We start from the raw sequence: 19,825 nt of genomic DNA, 5'->3' as shown, positions 1-19,825 counted from the left end.
AACTTCTGACAGTGTTATTATTCAAGCCTCTTGGGTAATATGAAATTATAATTTGCTGCTTTTCCCACTTTGAAGCATTTATTGCCATTTATGAGTAGTCGGTACAAAGTAGATCTGCATGATGAACTCTCCCTGAGGTCAGGAGCACATTTCTCAAAAGGGAAGTCTTACATGTCATATTATCACAGTTTGGACTCGATTTTAAAAGAAGTATTTACAAGTGACACTGGTTTCGACAGCCTGGTGTGTGTAGAGGGACACAATCAGCGTAATATGATATGGTTCCTAATATAGTATCCCATTAAAATCTTGTTAAGCTGTTAATAATAAAAGCTGTTTGCCTGATAATTGCACTGCCGAGGGTTTATCACAAGTGCATGCCCCTACATGTTCTCTGTTTATAATAGATCAGAGAGTGAGAATTGCATGTTTCACCTGCTCATTCACACTTATGCTAAATATGTTATGTTATCAAATATGGACCAAAATACAGTTTATATATCTTCATCTGTATTTTCTGAATTTGGTTTCAGTACTCAGATCTTATACTTGAGAAAAAGTACTTAGTTACTTCCCCCCTCTGGGCATGGACACACAAACTCGTAATAACCAGCTGAAAGAACGACCATTATGGGCAATAATATTCATATGGTACGTAGTTGCATCAGAATAATAAAAACACACTGTATGCCATCAACAATAAATGCTTCATATGTGATGCATGGGTATGCAAAATTAGGAATGCAGGTAAAGGTTGAAGAAAAAGGATATATACAGGATATACACAGCTTTTAGGATGGGTAACAAAATCAATAAAGGTGAATTATTTATACTACAGACACATATAATCTAGAATGCTCTTCTTCCCGAGAGCAACTGGCTTCCTCTCCACACTGCAGGAATTTATACCAATGCTGGCCCGTCCATTGTTGACTGCAGGGGAGATTTAAACACCCCTCAAGGTTTTAGGGGAATGGCACAGTCCAATTAGCCAGGCATATCTACATACCGTAGGAAGCTGCTGGTCATCAGCTCAGCCTTTTGCCAGGAGCAAGGTGAGCTGCAAGATGCTGACAATACATAATTAACAATCATTATTTTAATAAGATTCTTGGTTGGCTTGTATCCTTCACAATGCAGCAAAAAATCCCCCCAAAAAGAGAGAAAATGTTCCGCTTTTCAGCTGCCAACTGTGTTTTGTAATATCAAATATCTCACCCACATTGTGATACTCGATATTTTCTTATCCAGCGTCTGTAGTACAGTACCTGTCAATGTGTGATTTATGTGAGTGGGTGTTTGCTTCCTTACACATTACCAACACACCTGAGGGAGTGCATATGTGTGTGTGGAGAAGGTGTTTACTCTTGTTGTCAACATGATTTAGGAAGTGTGTGAGTGAGTAATGAGCAAGGAGTAGGTTAATATGAATGTTAAATCTGTGTTGAGGTTCTGCTAATAGATGAGTTTAGAGATTTAATGTTCACATGACAGCGGAGAAATGTCATTTTCACTTAAGGGTAGACACATTGAGAAGTGATTGAACACACGGAGCTATAATTCTTACTTACACAATGGTGGAAAATGGTTCAAGTTAAATAAAATGATTAAATGAAATTGGCTTTATAAATGATGTGTGATTGCTAAAAGTAGTTTAGCCACTGTGGAGACATTAAGAGTCGTCTAAAGTCAAGAAAACTGTAGCAAACTATTACCTAGCTGCTGGATTTCAACGTCACTTAAGGGAAACATACATTGAACATTAGACGAAGGGGAACAAGCATTTAAGAGACCAAAGAGATCTTTAAAAAAGTCTCCTTTAATGTCAAAAAAAGAGGATATTTAGTTTAGGAACAATATGCTAACGTGCTAATTTACTTTTATGTGTTAGCTAGCTGCTTGTTGACACACACACACACACACACATGCACATGCACACACACCCCGTCTGCTCACCGGCTGCTATCATCTGCTGGCATGAGCACACAGCAGCTCGTGCCCTCGGGGGGGTTGCAGTGTTGCGGGTGGGAGGGCAGGTTTTTCTGGCGGGTCCTCCGCTCTTCACCCTGTTCACTGGGCTGTCTGTCTCAACACTCCCCCTCCTGTCAACTCAAGGACTTCTCTATCAAGTGTCAGTCACTCACTCTGGCTCTGCTGTCTGTCTCTGCAGATAGCTAACAGATGTCCAAGTCGGTGAGCGACATGCCATCGCGCTGAGATCGGGTGGGATTATGCAGCGTGTAACAGGATTACAAGTGAAATGCTAGCTGCTGTGTGCTGCTGTTGGGGAGCAAGAAACAGTGGCCTGCTCGGATTACCAGCAGAGTTCAGAGCATGTGACGGCTTTTAAGTGAAATGTACATTGACAGCCTTTGAGGATTGACCATGAATTCACCGACAGTTCAGCGGAAAGGGCTTTTTAAACGAAACCGAAAACCACAAGACAAAAATCTCTTCCTAATACGAGAATGCATAAAGTTTTGGCAAAATGAAATATCACATGTGATGGCAAATCAGGCCGTACCCCAGGGTGTCAATGGTGTAAATTCTTGGGGAAGTGACGCCTTTGCTTGGGCCAGACACATCTTTAGAACCGTTTTTTAAGATTATTTTTAGGACAGTTCAGCCTCTATTTAACCCTTGTGTTGTCTTCCTATCAACTTCTGTCCTCCAGGTTTGACTATTTATAAAGCATGCAGTATAAATAATCACCCAAATCTACGTTACAACTTTGAAGGAAACTTTATTCCGACCTATTACCTCAAGTTTAACTCTTCCTTTTTGAACTTTATGGTTAAAAGACTTCATTTACACAAAATTAAACCTAATTTCTGAGGTAAAAAAGGAAAGAACGTTGAAGGATTTTACAAACAGGACCCCGGAAGACAACAGATTTGAATAAAACCTAAAACCTAGTGAGAGTGATCGTACTTATTTCCTTGTGGAAGAGCGTAGTATAGAAGCAAACGTGTTAAATAAACCTTTATCCCAACATGAAAACATTTGGGAACGAGTCAAATTTGACCCCGAGGACAGCAGGAAGGTTAAGAGATCCATTTGGAAACGGGAGACAGAGGGGATGACACACGTAAAGGGACCAAAGGCCGGATATGAAACTGCATCAGCGGCTTCTTACCAACAAGGAAGGAAGACAATACAAAATAAAAATACTCACTTTTCCCCTTATGATTGGTTAGCTAGCTGGCTCTGTTGTGATTGGGTAACAGCTGAGAGATGTTCCGCCCCTCAGCGTATGACGTACAATGAATCAAAGAGCTAGCCAATGGAGGCATGAGTGTAACATATTGATGTCACTGTGTTCCTCAAGTACACAAAGGAGTTCAATCGAGGCCTTTGCAGACCATTTACATGCAAAAAGTAAAGGGAAACCCCCAAAAAGCATATTGGGGCCCCTTTAAGACAGAGCGATATGCTTAGATATCAACTCCCAGTCACATTTGCATTTATATAGAGTACGCTATGAGTCACTGCAGTCGGGAACAAAAGTCCCTTGATAAAAGCGAAGATGGAAAAAACCCCTCAATGTTATGTCAGTGTTATCTCTCGTTCAGTGGATTTTATTCTCCCTCGTTTTGACATTTACGCCTTTTTATTATTATGTTGATAATCTTCATGAAACCTATAATTATGTGTTGAATGAATCTTCACCCCACCGGGGAAATCAATTAAATCTCAGAGGCTTTTTTTTGTTTCATTTATGAGATGGGATTTTAATTCCACTGGCTAATAAGACACTTCTATTCAGATTTCAGTCATAGAGCAGCATATCAATGGCACTGATGCGAGGCATTTTTAAAACATTAACCAGCCTAAATTGGAGCATGTGTCTTTGTTTATACATCCTTCATCAAATATCACCACCCGGCTTGTCAACACATGCTATTTGCTCCTTCATTTGCATTCCAGGCCTTGAGTTTAAAGCAGAAGATCTCGCTATGAATATGTGAGAAGGTAGATTTCAGGGCTGTTGATGGACACATTTGTGGTTGCAGCGCTTGAATTTTAAGCTCCCAGCGTTGCCCTCTAACCACAAAACAAACCTTCAAAGCGATGTGTTTCAAAGCCGCCAATGATCTTCAACAGCGAGTGTAATTTATGGGTCAGTGTAGCCAAGTCACGGTTTATTAATTCTGGGACTCGATGCGAGGCATTGCCAATGACTGGGGCGAGTTGAATGAAATGCTGAATGAACTCCCCTTCCCCTCGTCGTCGCAGGTGGAAGTGAATTCTAATCCGACAATAGTGCTGCCCGGCTTACTAATAAACCGCTCGCAGTGCAGGGAGGCAAACATCCCTGCCTGCTAACCCTGAGCAGTGAATAAAGACCAGAACCAAGGCCAGAGTCGGAAACCTGAGTCAGAGGTTCTGACCTTGAAGGTGAAGAGTTGCAGAGTGAACTCGCTGAGAATAATAATGATAACCAGCCTTTGTGTCCTGCAAGTTGTACTACTACTAAAATAGGAGTAATTTTGGTTAAAGTTTGAGCTTTTTAACACAATTACTGACAAGCAGATGTAAACATTAGCATTAAAACAGTTTGAAAGGGTGCACCAGTCTCACTATTTGAAGGATTGCTGCAAAAGAATAGACAACGTCACCTCTGAAATGTTTTGGAGTTTTAAAAAGCAGCACATGAGTGAATGTCGTATTAAACATCTGGATTATAGACGCTATTAAAAACGTGCAAAAAAAGGACAGTTTTTACACTGAAGTTACTGACGGATTATGGCTGGATTCAGCTCCATCATTCTGTGACTATTATCTCATAATTAGTGATCTGTCAGGCAGCATTGTTTCATTTATTGCTCTGTGAATCGGTCTTAAATCCTACTTAGAATTAAAGAGGACATATTGTGCTCATCTTCAGGTTCATGTTTATATTTATTGTCTCTCCTGGGACATGTCTCCATGCTCTAATGTTCATAAAGCTCTTTATTTTTCTCATACTGCCTGTGCTGCAGCTCCTCTTTTCCCCCTCTGTCTAAAACCAGAGCCCTGTCTGCTCTGATTGGTTAGCTGGCTGGGAACACAGGGATTTTAGGCTTTGCAGACCATCTACACGCACAAAAATAACTCATGACAGGAAAGGGAAAAGCATAATAGGGCCTCTTTAAAGTATTACATTTCATTTCCCACCGAAAGCACTAAAGCTAAACGGTGCAAAGAGCAGAAACCCAACATATATTCCCGCATATGAAAAGCAGGTAAACCAAAATGTTTCCCATATTTACACCTCATTTCCACATCCCATTGTAGTGAAACAGCATTTAATACAGTATCATGCATTCATGAAGCAGGTTGTAATATTGTCTAGTACAGTGCTTTCAGCCTCTTCCATATACAGCTGCTGCAAATACCTCGTGGACTGCTTTCTTTTATACCATTTCTATCAATGTTCACAAAGCCCATATGTGCTGGATGCTTTCAATACAGAATCTGTGATACTATATATATTCTTCCAAGTCATTCACAGAAAGAAATGCCTCAGAGTATGATCCTCAACAGTCATATCTCATAAGAAATATGTGTATTTTTGTAATACCTGTGACATTTGCTTGGCATTTGAATCCCGCTCCAGTTCGTTGTCATGCAGGACGTACAGGAATCAGATTAGCCGTTTTTATATTGGATTTAAATCTCCGGATCACAACTTCCCTCTTAGAACACCCTCCAGTTGAATTCTCGTTGACATTTACATCTCGTGATTGCTATTTCCAGATAGCCGTGACACCTAGCATGCTATTTAGATGTCATTTTGGATAGCGCATTGCATTTCAACGTCCAAAAAGATTAATGTTGGAATTTCCTCTCTCGCCTTTTTCTGGAGATGGATTTGAGGGGAAAAAAAGTGCCAGCGTCAGTGAAGCCGCCTGCAGACACGACACGTCCTTTACATTTAGTGCTGTGACAGTAGGGAGTAGGTTACAAATAAGAGCCTGGACGTGTGAGAGGAGATCATACTTGTGTCTGTGTGATCACGATGAGATTAGATCAGTGTGTGTTTATGCAGATGTACTTTTTATGTCCCTACATGTCTTTATGTGTGTTTGGATGCATGTGTCATAACAAATCATCGGGAACATGCTTGGGCTTGTTCACACGTCCATCACTGTCTCACCAATGGACGCGTCTCGTCTCTGAATGACAGAAAGCAAAACGCCTCTCTTGTTTACTAAACGATAGTCTTGAGCTGTCAGTCATTTGTTTCTGAAAGCTGTAGCATAGTTATTACCTAAATAAATTACCAAATGTGTTCAGCCAGTTTTATTTTAATAAGAAAGTCCAAGTTTGGATGGTGGACATACAAAGCAAGGGACTCTAACAAAGGGTTTATGGGTAAGCAACAAAAGCCCTTTGATTAAGGTAAGAAAAATGGGTTTTTTGGGAAAGAAAAAGTGTGATTTTTTAAAAGAAGATGATTAGGGACACGTGAAAAAGGACTCAGAATGATGAGAAATAGTGGACATTTTTTAAAAGTCCAAATTTGGAGAAAACAAATCCAGAAATTTGAAAAAAGTCAGATATTTTAGGAAAAAAGTGATCATTTTGAAATTCAAAAAAATTGAAATTGTGTAAAAAAAGTTTGAAGTTTGAAAAGAAAGTAGAAAGGAGACAAAGTGTGAATGTTTAAAAGAAGATGATTAGGGCCACATGAAGAAGGAGTTAGAATAATGAGAAAATAGAGCGACATTTTTCAAAATTCGACATTTAGAAAAAAATCAGGAAATTAGAAAATAATCAGACGTTTTTTGAAAGTCAGACTTAGGAAAAAGTCGGAATTCTGAAAAAATCTGAGGTTTGAAAGACTCCTCTTTTAAATATTCATTATTTTATATCATTGTCCGTCTTTCTGCTTGCAGTGTGTGTCCTGCTTGAGTTTGTTAAAAGAGGACGATTGTTGATGGTGTAAATGTGCAGTGCCACATCTCCTCAGACGAATACAACAATGTAATATTCAATGACCAATGTGTCTGTGTTTCTACTGTGTTTTATTCCAATCTACTCAGTGTTTAAGGTGTTCGATCCAAGACAATGTTAAAAAGAAATGCTTAATCATACCTTTAAAAACGATCGTGCCTCCGTTGCTATGAAGATGTCAGAATCAACATTTTCAATGTGGTAAATTGACTGGACTTATGTAGTGTTCATCCAGTCTTCTCGACCCCTCAAAGCGCTTCACATACTATGAGTCATTCACCCATTCATACAGTGCAGTACCACTTGCTCTAGGGAAGCTAACACTCACACACCGTTGGCCAATCAGGAGCAACTCAGGGTTCAGTAACTTGCCCAAGGATCCATCGACATGTGGACTGCACAGGCTGGGATCGAACCAGCAACCTTCTGGCAGATGCATAAACATCTAATTGTTGCTTATAAGAAGTATTTACATTTGCAAATAGGTAGTACATTTATTACATGGTTTGAATAGCAATTGGTAAAGAAAACTACTCAAGATTGAAAGGATTCAAACTATAGATTTGTCCAACAATGCAACCTACGACATAATTAAACATAGAACGCATTTGCAAGAAGAAATACCTATGAGTAGCTTTACATATTGAAGTGATTCCTCTGTAAGTACAGCTTGGTTTCTTCACGGCTACGACCAAGTGGTGTGAAAACCGCTCTTCCAATTGGTAATCCTCAATGTTAAAACACCATGTATGGATGAGTCCTGGACATTTAGGACTGCGTGCAAGTTGCTTTGTCTTTCTCCAGTAAATCTGACCGGCTAAAGAATTCTGAATTTGTTGATTTCCATCCATGATAAACATACTTCATGTCACAGAAACATGCTTCAGGTTTGACATCCTGCACGGACAACATGGAGTTCACAAACAGTACAGACCTTTTTCATGATGTTTCCAGCCGATGACGGATTAGCATCCAGAGCTTCAACCCAATAAATTAGCCGAACGGCGGTCTAATCATGTTAGCGATACCCACAGACATCTGGTAAACACTTCAGCTGGAACCATGCAAATGAACTCTGGCATAATGGACGGCCAATTATGATTTTGACTGATGGGGCGAGCAGGGGGGGGGGGGGGGGGGGCGGGGGATTTGGTGCATTGCATTTGATTTTGTGAGTTTGTGAGCAAGAAGTGTGTGGCTGATTTCACATTTCTGTAAAAACAACATACTGTTTGTCGTAGGGATTGTGTATTTATAGTCTGCACATGCTGCTCCGTGTGTTAGCACGTGTAAACATAGGATGTGTTTGCTCGTTTCTTTGAACATGCATGTCACATTTGGCTTCAAGTATGTATTTTTGCTGCATTTTCTTGGCGTATAAACCTTAAGTTGTATGTATTTATATTAACATCAGTCATGCATGTATGTAATTATGCAAAGGCACATGCAGATAAGATATGTTCATACACACATTAAGTTGATTACAGAAATGTGTGTGTGGGTGCACATGTGCGCTCCCCTGCGGACTTCCTCGTCTTCTGTGTGTGACAGCGTGACAAATTTACATCACAGAGCTCACCTGTTGCCGTGCGGGGGGGGGGGGCAAAAGAGATAACTATCAATACCATGCTGTTCCCGGTGACGTGTGTGTTTGTGTGTGTGTGTGTGTGTGTGTGGGGGATGCTGCTGCTTGTGGGGGTTGGATGTTCCTTTGCAGAGGTATAGTTGGCGACGCAGCGGGAAGGTGACAGGGATTACAGCCTCAGCCAGTGGTAAATAATACAACCATGCTGCTCTAGTCCCCGTGCAGAAAGCCTCTATCTTTCTGAGTGGTTGCCTAGGCAACTAGGAGCAGGAGAGTGGCCCTAATTTTGTGTTGGACTCCCTGAGACAGATGAGCTGTTCAGTGTGTTGTGGAGGGCTGTTCATGTGTGTTGGTATCAGGAAAAGATGTGGTGAAAGGGAGGAACTCATTTGCATTCTGCGGTGGATATATAGCATGCTGCGCTATTTGCATATACAGTACATACATGATCATTTAAAATCCTATTAACCATCTTTTTTTATGCAATATTCCACAAGGAGGTCAGAGGTCAGTGGGCTGGCTTCGGCCTGACGGATGTTTGCCAATAACACTGGTGGTCAGTTACTCCACTTCCTGCAATTCGCTGCTTCTGATTTCTTGTTGACTGAGACCTAATTCACCAATGTTCCAATGTAAAATGTCCTAAAACTGAAACTGTACATTGGCCTACAATATTGTAGAGATTAAGAGACAATAAATGCATTCCTAATGTATGTATTTGTGTTTCACAACAAAGCATTGTTCAGTAATAAACCCCTGGTGTCAGATGAAGTCCAAACGTGTAGATTAGCCACCGTCTTCATGTGATTACAGGCAATTATTGGCTGTTGTTCGTGGCGATCTGAAGCATAGATGTGGGTTAGAAGGGGCTTGCTACATCTACAGGTGACTTCAGAAAGATACCAAGTTAAATGAGGACAATGTGGAGGTGTCTCAACCCTGCATTCTTCCAAATGGCCACAGGGAGCAACACCTTTAGTTGCTACAAATCCGATTGTGTAGAAGTCTATGAGAAAATGATCCAGTGCATCAATCCCTAGTTTCAAGACTTTTCCAACATGGCATGATGTTCAGTTTTTAAATTATGGTCCCATTTAGAGCAAAATAGATAATAATAGTTCAGTCTTCTGGTAGTACTTTGCTCAACCCTGCTGTGTCACTGCTTGTTCCATAAAAACCAGGTGAAGATGGCTGAAGAAACCAAGCATCTCCTTCTTTTGTCTGGAGTCTTTGGTTCGGACAGAGGAGGCACATTTTTCCATCTTGCTCAGATCCAGAATCTAGCAGGGATACAAAACCTATATCCTCTCCTGCCTTCAGTAAAGGAAAGAGTGGCTTAATGGTCAAAGACATTTTTGCACATATAGACAGTCCTGCATTGCGACGGAAAGGCTTACTTCCATCGTCCCTTGAGTGGCAGCCTCTTACAGCAACTCCTACTCACCGCTGAGTCTTTCATATTTTCTAAACCTCCATGCTTCCCTATACTCCCCAGAGTCAATAGATCCCAAAGCCTCAGATTCATGAAACTGATATGTAAACCTACCGAGAGAATCTGCGCTTTACAGACAGAATGATCATCACGTTTTAGTCCAAAGAAGTAAAAAAGAATGTAGCCAACCTAATTTAATTTTAAAGAGTCAATACGCTGCTTAAGAGACAGTAATGCACTGCCCAGAGTCTCATCTCACACACTCAATAATTCATTTGCTTTATACTCATTAACAAACGACCTTGGAGACTCTGAGTGGTGAAAGTGACTCCTTATTGGACTTTCCAAAATGTTAAATTAGTTTCTATTCAGCTCAGAAGAATGGACTTTTGTTTCCCATTTAGTTGATGGACTCCTTAATTTGGTTCTCTTAATGCTGATGGCAGTGTCAAAATAACAATAACTAACTGCCGCGTTACATCATTAATAATATTCCTCACTTTTTCTGTCCGTCAGCCACTCCTCCTCTCTGGCTCAATATGTTTCTGTCCCTGTTTGAGCGTCTTTCTCTGGGCCTCTCTCTGTCATGTGCTGGACAATAAATCAATAGTGTATCATTGAAGGAGACATCTGTGGGAAAGTAAAGAAATAGGAGACCTCGGGCTGAGAGAGCAGAGAGGGCGGGCTTCAAATGAAGTGTGTGTGTGTGTGTGTGGAGGCCTGTGTCATCGTGAGCCATAAACTGTCTCAATATCAGATGCATGTTTTACTGTTGTGCGTGCATGCATGTGTGTGTGTGTGTAACTCTCTGTGACATTGTGAGCCAAAAATGTCAAACTGAGAGATGAGTTAAAATAGTTACTGCCCCGTGTGTGTGTATGAATGTATGTGTGTAAGAGACACAAAAGAAAAATGTGATGATTAAATGAAAGAATCATCCTCTCCGCAGCAGAGTGTGTCTGTCCGTCTAAAGCCTCTGTCTCTGTTATTTTGTCTCTTTGATGGAAGGTGTGCATCATCCATAATGTATCATGGAGGCGAGTGCATAGAAAACACCACCAGACCCCATCAAATTCCAGACAGTAAAACTGTCTGGCATCGGTCCCACTAGCACCGCCCAAGGCAGCCTGACACGCACCCAAACACACACACACACACATGCATGTGAACACACTCACATGCATGTGAACACACTCACATGGGAGTAAACCAAAGTACTTGTATTCAAATATTGATCCGCAGGCTTCTGTTTCCAATTCAGCCACGCTTATAAAATTCGCTTTGTACTTGAAAGACAGAAAGTGGCCGAGGGTGACGTCTGCAGCACGACGAGCTCTAAAGTACATGTTGGGTCGGTCTGTGTTTGTGAAGGTTATTCAAATACATTTTATTTTGTAAACAGAATCAACGCCCCAATGTTGTTGTTGTTGTTGTTGTTGTATTTATTTTGTGTTGGAATTTTGTAGTAGAGTTACCTTTACCACAATACCATCATCTGTTTCATGGCGTTAGCCTGAATGAAATACATTCTCTCTGAGCATGAGCTGAGCAACCTTACATACAGGGCCAGCAGGTGCTTCAAGCTTTGGATTTCATAACGATAAAAGACTAATGCATGATGAAACTGTTCATCTACTTTAAAGCAGAGACGGGAGAAGTACTCAGATCTTGAACTTGAGTAAAAGTAGAAGTACTCAGGTCTTGTACTTGAGTAAAAGGAGAAGTACTCAGATCTTGTACTTGAGTAAAAGGAGAGGTACCCAGATCTTGTACTTGAGTAAAAGTAGAAGTACTCAGATCTTGTACTTGAGTAAAGTAGAAGTACTCAGATCTTGTACTTGAGTAAAAGTAGAAGTACTCAGGTCTTGTACTTGAGTAAAAGTAGAAGTACTCAGGTCTTGTACTTGAGTAAAAGTAAAAGTACTCAGGTCTTGTACTTGAGTAAAGTAGAAGTACTCAGATCTTGTACTTGAGTAAAGTAGAAGTACTCAGATCTTGTACTTGAGTAAAGTAGAAGTACTCAGATCTTGTACTTGAGTAAAAGTAAAAGTACTCAGGTCTTGTACTTGAGTAAAGTAGAAGTACTCAGATCTTGTACTTGAGTAAAGTAGAAGTACTCAGATCTTGTACTTGAGTAAAGTAGAAGTACCAGAGTGTAGGAATACTCTGTCTCAGTAAAAGTATTCTAAATGTTCCTCCAGTGAAAGTAGAAAGTACTCTCATCTAAATGTACTTAAAGTAGCGACAGTAAAAGTAGTCATTGTTTGATTGGTCCATTTCAGAATAATATCTCTGATATGTTTTATAATGATTGATCATTAAAGTGTTCTCAGAGCTGGTAAAGGTGCAGCTAGTTTGAATGGCTTTGTATACTGCAGGGTAGCTGCTGGATTTACTGCAGGTGAACTACAGTCTGATTTAAGGGAGATTATATTTACCATCATTCATCCTAATCTGCCTAGCAACTAAAGGTGTTAAATACATGTAGTGGAGGAAAAGTACACCATTCACCTCTGAATTGAAGTGGAGTAGAAGTACAAATAAGCATAAATTGTGAGTACTCAAGTAAAGTACAATTAATGTCTTTTTCAAACGTAATCCAGCATCTTGATCTAAATTCATACAATATTAAAATACCGCTTCGAGGTTAAAGCCTACACACAGCTTGAAGACTTTGTTTTTCGTATAAATAATACCGCTGCATAGACATAAATAAACCAGAAAACACACACACACACACATTTTCTTTTCATAATCAATACCACCAGGCAACCAGCATACAAAAATTACAATAGGGGCAGTCTGACAGACAATCCCATGAGCAATTTAGCAGCAACAAGAATTAATACCAACTAGTGCAATACTCCTAAAGTCATAAAGCTTTAATATCTCACCAGGGAGAATGTAGCTTGAGAGCAGCTTTCATCTCACTCCATTTAAAAGATGCATGAATGCAGTCCTGCCAAGATTAGTACATAAATAGGAAGAAGTCAGTCAGTAATTATGGGATTGTGTTTTATAATTGCAAGATTTAAATAAAAACAGTAATGTGAGCGAGTTAGTAAACTTTGGCACCAGATAAATACTGAGATATTTACATGTAAATCCCTTTTTTGTCACCAGACACAACACTCGTATTTTAGGGTACCTACTTTCATACTGACAGAGGGTCTTCATAACTGTAGAGAAAGACTGTTGTCGTATTTAAGATAAATCATTATGGTGGCTGCAGTTCTGAAAACGATGCAAATATAAAAAACACAAACATGCCAGAACACATGCAAATGAAGATACAGCTACAGGTTCCTAAAAGTGCTGCATAAATGACACATTGCAAGTCCAAAACGCTGCAAATACAAACCACAACGGAGCCAAGGGGACACTAAAAGATGATGCACACAGCTGGGACTGAAGCGCTTGTTAGACATTAGCTAACCCTGTAATATCGATCAAATTGTTCAAATCAGCCAATAAACAAAGGTAACTTTCCAACAACTGTGACAGCTGGACAACTTTATAATCCCCGCACACCAGGAGCATCCCCATCCATGTGCATCACTTATTAATGTCCCCGTTTCCGTTGCGTTTTGAGCTTGTTGCAGCCTTTTGCGCATGCTGCCAGCGCCTTGTCATGTTGGTCAAGATGTTTCTTCATTTGCATTTGTTTTGGCTCATTTGTGTTTTCATATTTGAATCGTTTCTCCAAATGGAAATGATTTGCCCCGCTGTAGCGCGTTTGCTGCATTAAGGAAAAGCTAATTACGCCCAGAGGTGTGATTGAAAACTGTCTCCTCAAACATAAATTGTGAAATGCAGATTTGTCCAATACTAATGTTAGTCTTATAAGTAAATAAAGTACCATATGCTTACACTTTGTATTTGCACGTTTTTAGCAGGAGGTAATGTGTATTTGATTATTCCCGCGCCCACACACAAGCTGACCTGTTTAGGAAGTGTGATGAATTGATGTATAGATTTGTACGTGTTTGCAAGCTGTCACACTTCCTAAACTCCCAGAAGTAGAATGAATGGCTGCTTTCATTTGTGTGCGTGTGTGTGTGTGTGTGTGTGTGTGTGTGTGTGTGTGTGTGTGTGTTGGTGGTGATTACAATTCGCCCTCACTATTGATTGGCCTGTAAACAATCGTCTGGTCTGTCTAAATAATCAATGTGATGGAGTGACAGTGTCTCTGCTGACAGACTTCCTCAACGAGCCGCTCTCTCCCTCAGAGTCCAGAGATAATGTCTATATGGTGCAGGCTTTGTACAGCTGGATGGATATTGTTTTTCAAAGATTCAAAGGATTTAACAGCTTTAATTTCATGTGCACAACAGCAACAACGTATTTTTGGCAAATGAAAACCTCAGGCTCCTCCATCAATGCAACATCGGATATACTTAGCGTAAAAGACTAAATAAATGGCAATGGGGTAAAACAGAATGTAAAACTAAATACTGTGGAGTTGAATATATATTGAAAACTGTAGTACAATACATATATCCACAAACAAACACATGTGCATTTGAGGATTTTAAACAGGTGATTAAACAATTCATTATGAACATAAATTACTTTCATTATTTTCAGTGATGAGGTCAATTTCAGCAGTGTTGAAGAGGGTAGATCCTACATATACTGAAGGAACATTAAGTGTGTATGCATGCACTTTTGGAGCAATTACTCAGCTACTTCAATATATATACAGACCATTTATACAGACAAACAAACAAAGTAAGTGAAGTAGGAAGGAAGAAAGCAAACCTCGTGATAAACAAGCTCCAAAATATACAAAACTACAATTATTTTAAGTCTTAGGAGTCCAACAAAATCACCTCAAGGGAACGAACAAAAACACAATACAACAAAGGGAAAAGAATTGCTTACAAGTAAACCAAACATCTTTAAAGCCAGTTTTTATTTAGTGTAGGAATACATATTGGGATTAACATGAGTTAATTTAATCTGCTATTAAAACATTCTGAAACTATGAATTGTTGATGATAATTGAGAAGCCATTTGTTCTGGCTGTCTTTTAAAATCCACATTAAAGGCGCGTTTAGCAATGCTGCTTTGAAGGCCCCTTTGATCCACAGCTATCAAATGGATTGCCGTTAAAACTCATGGTTCCCTGAGGATGCATCCTAATGAGCTCGGTGATCACTTTGTGTCTTCTTCCCCCGTGAGGTTAATGCTTTAGGTTAGATGTTTTTGTTCTGGATGGATCGCATTAGCGTAACTGACATTCATGTCCCCCTCAGGATGACGTTTGTTGTCCTATAACCTTTCATCTGGCGAAATGTTAATGCTTCTAATATATTTGTTTAAGATGAAATGTCTGCAAAATTAATGACATCCCATCATGATCATGGTTAACTATTTATCTTCGCCTGTTAGCATTTTCACTGGGAGCATTTAGCTCAAAATATTACAGCAAATGAGTTTAATTTTCATTAACGCGAATAAAATTGAACTGGAGAACGCTGCGACTTGTCTTAAGATGTAACTACTTATTATTAATAATACCACCTTAGTCTTTGTACACTGCCACAGCCTTTTAAATTAAACTGAATATTGAGCTTCTTGTTATACATCTTTTCAAATTATACACTTTTCATTTTTATGTCCTAGGTCTTCGGATTTGATGTGACGTCTGAGGTCATTTGTAAATTCTAGGTGTCCAGTGATAGACACTGCTGTGTTTCAACCTATCACATATACTACATATCCACATGTGGCAGTCAACCGGCCCTTTAATGTCGAGTCTTTGATGCTGTTTTAGTCGTCCAATGTCCACAGGGCAATACTTGATTGAAAAACCATCTCTTAGAAACAAGCTGTGCTAGTGGAGTGATTGTCTCACGGTTTGTTTGTTTCTATTCCAACTCCCCATGTTTCCGGAATCTGCTTTAATCAAGTTGAAAGATTCGAGCGTCCTCGTGGAGTTGTGTTAAAAGTAAATCTGCCTTGCCACACATTAAGGCGTTTTTTAAAGACGCAGATTAAACAACTTGTTAAGATGGATTTTTTTGTTCTGCAGAGTGGTGGCTAGCTGGATCCCAAGCTCGTGTCTGGGAGGAGAACAAATCGACTCCTTCATGGCCCGGTGAACCATCGACTCGATAACCAGCGGAGTCTTTCTGATAGAAAAGATGCATGGTGCTTTAAACCATCGCAGGCTTCTGCTCTCTTGCACCCCCCTGTCCTCCTCCCTTTCCATTACCCTGGGCTTGAAACCGCTGCTCCATGACACTGGGCATCACACAGAGAATAAAAATGAGGTGAGGCGGCTGGAAAATGTAACGTGTCGTCGAGCCGCAATCGCTGTTTCTTAGTGATTTAGGAACCCCGGGCCGCAGTCGATTAGGGTCATTCATACCGGGTAATGTAAATACAGAGATGGTGGGGTTGCTCATGTGAAGAAGGGGAATGTTTGCTGAGGTTATTGGTAATGGGAGAGTTACAGTGTGGTTTATTTTAAATGGTGGTCAATGGGTTTTTCTGCATATAGACTGGCAGGGTTATTACAGCGTAGCATTTTGAAATATAACCATAAACTCGAAGGAAAAAGAGTTCACGTCTGACATTTGTTTTATGACTTTATGCCAAGTTGTGCTGCAGTGCGTATATTTCTCGAAGCTGTGTGTGTGTGTGTGTGTACATTCACTCTAGTACTGCACACATTTGAGGTTTTGCTTCTACTCCACTAACTTTATCTGACAGCTTTAGTTACTTTAAAGTTTCAGATTATTAGCAAACACCACTTGGAAGTCGAGTAATAAATAGGTAAGGGATAATGTGCAGCGAGGCGGCCATTTGTCTTTTCTAAATTGCTAAGGTGAGTTTAGCAGAACAGGTGAAATGAGGAGGCTTGTGCACCAATCACCTTTAAACAGTATGTTTGTTGCCACTGCCCGTGCATTCCCTACCAGAGATTAGCTCGTTTACTCCTATACATTTTGACTTTTACTGGGCTACAATTTTATCTCTTGGATTGTCCTTCAAATGAACCCTGTCTGATATTTATACCTTGTTTGATGACTTGACTTGGGCTCGGATATAAGAAACTACTACAAGTGATTACATTTGAGGTGAACTAAGGACCTAAATACTCCTGAAAAGTTCCTTAAGTCTGAATTTTAAAGCATTGATGTGATCGTGTGACAACCTGCTCCGTATAAGTTGTGACGCTGCTATTGAAAGTCAAGTACATACAATAAAAATAAGTGTATTAATCAATCAAAATCATGGGGAAGTTGGATTTCATGCTATTTTTAAGAATGGAATAAATGTAATGATAAAATAATAATATTGATCTGAAAATGTAAAATGCATGACTCTTAATTGTAGGGGTGTTTCACAGTATTCCTCTTTTTACTAAAGTATACAATCTGGGTAAATAAAGAGCAAATTACCTTTGAAAAAGCTTGTTTATGTGATGAAAGGCGTTACACTCTTGAATTCCTCTCAGGCATTACAAAATAAAGCTACACATGCATAAGAATTATCATCCTTTTCATCTCTAGTGTTGTTTTTTTTCCACTCCTGCCTCGCTACAAATGAATCAAATGTCAGCAGATTATCTTAATACCGCGGCTGCGATGTGAGCGGATTACTCACAATCTTTCATCTCTGTTTTGTGTTGTTGCCTCGGTTTAACAGGAGAAAAACAAATGAGCGTTCAAAAGCCAGATGCGGGAAAACACACACGGAGGGCTTAAGCTTCAAAATTAGATTTTTCCTTTATTCCCCTTTTTCTTTCCTGTCTTTCAATAGCGCCCGCCTTTTTGATTAAAGTTTATATTGTTCTTATAAAGATCCAGTTTTCTTGGAACAAATGTAATCATGTTTTCCAGTGGAGTTCCTCATTTAAAAACATAAACCTAAAGTCTTTAATATTTCTTATTGTTTGATAAATATATTATTTAGTAAGTACTGCAACTACATAATGTCTTTTTTTTTACAATATGTAAGTTATTTTTTGGTCAATCTCAATATAATCATTATTGTGGATTGACTGAAGTAAAACTCTAATTTCAGTCCAGCAGTGGCTCAGTCAGTAGGGGCTTGGACTGGGAATTGTAGGGTCGCCGGTTCAAGTCCCCGAACAGACTTGAAATATGGAGAGTGGACTGCTACTTGGAGAGGTCCCAGTTCACCTCCTAGGCCCTGCTGTGGTGTCCTTGAGCAAGGCACCGGACACCTCCAATCCCCCCTCCCCATTGCTCCCCGGGCGCTGCACGGTAGCTGCCCACTGCTCCTAGTACTAGATGGGTTAAATGCAGAGGACCAATTTCACTGTGTGTGCTCTGCTGTGTGCATGCATGTGACTAATAAAGAGGGTTTCATCCTCCGATTCTACCTAATATCCAGTTGGATTTTTGCACCAGTTTCTATAGAAAAAAATCTGACTTTTATGAATTTATTGCTTAGTTGATTTAAAAATGTAATTAGATTTTGTCATTATCCTTGTGTTGAAAATATAGCCTTGAGTCAGTATAATTAACAAGGTAATTACAAACTAAACGAATGTGTTTCCTTGCTATAGGTGTAACTTTTTGCTGTGTTTGGTTACCAATTCACCTTTGATAAAAGAGAAAAAGCTCAGGCACCGCGCATAATAAAGTAAATCACTTTTTCTGCTGGAATGTGTGACTTTCTTCTCCCTCGTTAATTAACTCTCTCAGGTCGTAAGTCAGCCGCACTGCTGCTGCGCCGCCCTTTGACCCCTGATAGCCACTGCGCCGTAAGTGTCGGCTGGTCAGAGCATGTTTGGGGAGGCGGCTGATTATATCTTATCTGACGCGTGCACGCACATGCACGCACACACAAACACAAACAGACCCTTCTCTCACACTTTCTCTTTAAACATGAAGCTTAGACACACACAGTTTCATTGTTCAACAACTTCGTCACAATACTCACTTTTCTGATTTCCCAGAAGCGAACACATGAAGCACAAACTCCTAAACGTCTCACCAAGTGACACACACACACACACACACACACACACACACACACACACACACACACACACACACACTCTCTTCCCATGAGTAACAGTCTCCTGACCGCCGCTCCGGGTCACTGATCACACTCTATGACCTCAAGGGCATGATACTCTCACTCCTCTTCCTCTTTCATGTGCTACCTTAGGTCCGTTTTGATCTTTTGGATTTTCGTTCAAATGAACTCTTTCTTATATGTCTGTGTTGTTTGATGACTTGACTTAAGAAGTCATATCATTTTAGGTGAAATAAGGACCTAAACTTCCCTAATTGAAAATAATCAAAAGGTTGCTTTTAGTCTGAATTTTAAGCATTGATGGGATAGTGCAACAACCGGCTTGGTTGAAGTAGTGAAGCAGATTGTGGAGCTGCTATTAAAAGTCAAGTACATACAATAAAAAATAAGCGTATTAATCAATCAAAATGATGGGGAAGTTGGGTTTTGTGAATCAGAAGCTTGAGTGAGGATCTGCATGGAAAGATAATATGAATAAAACTAAATGATAATATTTATATAAAAATGAGAAGTTAGTCAAATAAAAATGTAATGAAATATGTTTGAATTAACAAAGAAGTTTAGGTAAGACTTTTCAAATTGTACTCAAATATAAAACGTTTAGATTAATGTATACAGTGGTAGAGCTTTCAGTTAACTATCTGACTACTAAAAGTAGGGCCGAAAGGTTTCCTATTCATGTACTGCAGCTTTCCATGTTCTTAATTTAACTTAAATAAGTAGTTCTGATAAATCATGAGATGAAATAGTAATTATTTTTATTTTTTAAAGAACGGTACAAAAAAACACACATTTTTGCTCTTTTTGTGCAACTTCTGTTGAAAAGTGTTGGTCATTCATTGCTATAT

General features: G+C 39.6%; 1 long non-coding RNA gene across 1 annotated transcript in view; it reads left to right on the top strand.

The window, feature by feature from the left end:
• The window catches only part of LOC134866490 (uncharacterized), a 74,580-nt gene extending 57,120 nt beyond the window's left edge, over positions 1-17,460 (top strand). Inside the window, exon 3 of the long non-coding RNA XR_010166045.1 lies at positions 15,994-17,460. This is a non-coding gene — a long non-coding RNA (uncharacterized LOC134866490). The remainder of the gene's footprint in view (positions 1-15,993) is intronic.
• The last annotated feature ends 2,365 nt before the right edge of the window (positions 17,461-19,825 follow it).

The sequence above is a fragment of the Eleginops maclovinus genome, chromosome 6, assembly GCF_036324505.1.
Source record: "Eleginops maclovinus isolate JMC-PN-2008 ecotype Puerto Natales chromosome 6, JC_Emac_rtc_rv5, whole genome shotgun sequence".
Taxonomy (NCBI): Eukaryota; Metazoa; Chordata; class Actinopteri; order Perciformes; family Eleginopidae; genus Eleginops; species Eleginops maclovinus.
This window is presented reverse-complemented; position numbering and strand designations above follow the sequence as displayed.